General features: G+C 38.3%; 1 pseudogene; it reads right to left on the reverse strand.

Moving 5' to 3' along the window:
• Window positions 1-250: 250 nt before the first annotated feature.
• Window positions 251-2,004, reverse strand: LOC132804063 (disease resistance RPP13-like protein 4; annotated as a pseudogene).
• Between the last annotated feature and the right edge of the window lie 1,570 nt (window positions 2,005-3,574).

Below are 3,574 nucleotides of genomic sequence, written 5' to 3' on the forward strand. Positions count from 1 at the left end.
AGAACCTTGAGGTTTTCAAGATGAGCTAGGACGTTTAGCTCGTTTTCTAAGATTTCAGTATCATCACTTAAGTTGATTCGAAGTACTCTCAATTGTTTGAGTTCTCCAAGCTCAATAAGTTGGCAGCTATTTCCTTTCAACTAACTCATCACCATGAATCCAGAGAGTTCTTAAAGATGAGATAACCTTCCCAATCCCTTGGGTAGGTTCTCAAGTGGACAAGACCTCAAGTCCAATAAGATTAGCCTCCTCAAAGTTGTAATTGATGGATGTATCCTTTCAGGTCGTCACATTTCGTCAAAACCAATAGCTGAAGATTGAGGAGTTTTCTAATTGAAGATGGCACTGATTCCAAGCGTCGAACTCCAGCAAGATTCAAATTTGCTAATCGTGTGAGGGAACTAACCCACTTAAACAACTCTTTTGCATTGATCTCTTTCAGGTTGCTATTTAAGATATCCAACACTCTAAGGGATGTCAGCAACCCAAAATTCCTTAAGTCCTGCTTCGTAATATTCGACACCTGTGACATTAATGCTGTAATCTTTAATCTGTTTCTTAATGGCTTTCCTTGCATGGCATTGCTGAAACCTAACCACCGACACTTTTCTGTCAATTTTTGCTGGCCTTTTTCATCAAAGCTACAAAATGCCTCCTCCTGAGCATTCATGATGATCAATTCCCACACCATATCATGTATCTTGCATTCATAGATCCTCCCATCATAGCGTCGCTGTTCCACAGCTTCGATAAGACACCTTTTCACTAGTTGCAAGATGTATTCGTACCCCATTTCAATTGCTGATTTTAAGCCTTTCCCCTGGATAAGACCCTCACCAACCCACCAATGGATTAGTTGTTCCATTCTTACCTTGAAGTCTTCAGGGTAAATGGAGAAAGACAATAGGCATTGTTTCAGATGAGACGGAAGTTCATCATAACTCAGTTGAAGAGACACCATAACTGATTTACTTCTTCCTTCAGTTGTCAAGTCATGAAAGCTTTCCTAAATTTGAGTCCAACTAGCAAGGGATTCAATCTTTGGTGCTAATAAAGCTTCTATTGTCTTGATTGCTAGTGGAAGCCCCCCACGCTTCTTTATGATATCTTTTCCTATTTTCTCAAACTTGGGATTTGGACAGATTCCCTTATTGGAAGAAAATGCAAATTTGGAGAACAAAGACCAACTGTTAATGTCATTTAGAAAATCAGGCCTGTGGATTCGTGAGTTTTCAACACCCATATCATTAGCAACGTTTTCATTCCCTGTAGTAATTATGATGCAGCTGCTTTTACCATCTCGTTTTGGAAAATTAGAGCACAAGGTTGTCCACCATTCCACATCCATTTCCCATACATCATCCATAACAATAAGGCAGGTCTTATCAGCGAGAACTTGTTGAAGCTCCCCGAACAACTGGCTACTATCAAACCCATATACCTTTTTGCCTAACTTTTCCAGCATTTACTTCACAACATGGTCTTTGCTGAAAGCTCTTGAAACACAAACCCATATGAACTTATCAAACCGACTTATTACCTCATTATCATGATAGATTTTCTTGGCAATGGTGGTTTTTCCCAAACCCCCCATCCCCACAATGGCAATTTGCAAAAGTGTTTCTTGGGTGTCAAGAATCCACTCTTTAATTTTTGTCAAATTAGCTTCCTTGTCTCAGATGGGTAGGAATCCTGGGACATGAATCCTCTAACATAGCTTGAATCTTTAGTGTAGATGTTATGATGTGGTGCTCTTTGGAAACTACCCAAGCTCTTCTCAATCTGCTCAATTCTCATATTAATGTCTTTCAATTTCTTGCCTGTCTTATACAAAAACACTAGATCAGAGAGGGATGAATGGAAGCAAGACCGATATTTCTCGTATTCATCTCTGACAATGCAATCAGTAAGAATGTTATCAGCATCATAAACCATTCCTGTAAGCTTGATTATAGCTGCCTTGGCAATGTCATTCTTATTCTTAAGACTCTCAATGTCAATCATGAAGGCTATAAGGTGGTGTGGATACCTTTCCCTTGCGACAAGTTTTGACAAAATCGTGCGGGCTGGGCCCAAAGCGGAAAATATCGCATGCGGGTGGTCTGGGCTGTTACAGATGGTATCAGAGCCAGTACCCAGATCGGTGTGTCAGCGAGGACTCTGGGCCCCAAGGGGGGTGGATTGTGAAGTTCCACATCAGTTGGAAAGGGGAATGAAGCACGCCTTATAAGGTGGTGTGGATACCTTTCCCTTGCGATGCGTTTTGACAAAACCATGCGGGCTGGGCCCAAAGCGAACAATATCGAATGCGGGTGGTCTGGACTGTTACAGCACATGCCTAAATTTAAGTGATAATCAATCAATAGAAAAAAGAAAAAAAAATAGTAAAAGTGTTTGAAAAAATAAATTAAGGGGAGTGCTTAGAATTTTCTCTTGATTTTTTGTTAGATGATGAAATGAAAAGCCAGATTCAAAAAGATGGAAGCTTGAAAAAGTCATTGCAATTGAGAAATTCTACAAGCTGTGGACAAGATTGATGCCGATGAAGTTTGAATTAAAGGAGGCTTTGTTGGAAAATTAATTCAAATTTGGATTGGAAGATTTTAATTAGAGAGTTCAAAATTGAAGTCGTAAATTTGTATTTGAAATTTAAATAAGTTAGGATTAGGTTCTGGATGTTACTATTTCCATTTATGGACCCATAATATCTATGACCTCAACTTTGTGTGTACTAGGGGTCATTGCATGCCAACTACACAATCAATGAGCAAGTATTTCTATGCACAGAGTATGTTGCATGAACATGACATGTTCATCAATGTAATGCATGCTCATGTAATATCTTCAATAGTCAATCTGAAATGCAAATATTTTATGCTTATTATGGAAGTCTAACATAGTCAATATAACACATCAAATAACACATATTGGTTGAGGTGAAGATTTACTTACCTTCCTACTTGCACACACTAGAGAAGAATTTGATGCTTTAGGAAATCTATTACTAAAAACACAAATCTTGGAACAAAATCACTTATATTTCTTCTCAATATAAAGAAATTTCTCACTTGCAAAAACTTGGCTTGAAGAGAAATTTTGAAAGACTTGAAATGATAGCGCTTTTTTTTTCCCCCCTGCTATGCTAAAGGCAAGAACTAAAATGCATGAACATAAGTTCAATTACCATATTGGTTTTGTCTCCAAGTTTACCTAGCTTTGTACTTGGCTTGGTCTCCAAGTTTTACTTAGCCTCTATATAGGAAGGACTTAATTAACTTAAGGGAAATCACTTTCTAACACTTGTCAAATAATAAGCAGGACTAAACAAGAATGAATTCCATTTGTGGAAACACAAATATGGCTAAGCATGTAACATCCTGTCCCGAAATACGTTGGAAATTTTCACGTTGACCGAGGGTTGACCAAGTTTGATCGTTGACCAAGTGGGTCAAAATGTTGACCTTTTTCTTCAAAGGGAATTTTGCACTGACCAAGGTACCATTGTAAATTAGATATTGATCCGAGTCCGTAGACTAGTAGTACATTGAAAACGAAGCTACGGTTTGAAAGTTAC

This window comes from Ziziphus jujuba, chromosome 1, assembly GCF_031755915.1.
Source record: "Ziziphus jujuba cultivar Dongzao chromosome 1, ASM3175591v1".
NCBI lineage: Eukaryota > Viridiplantae > Streptophyta > Magnoliopsida > Rosales > Rhamnaceae > Ziziphus > Ziziphus jujuba.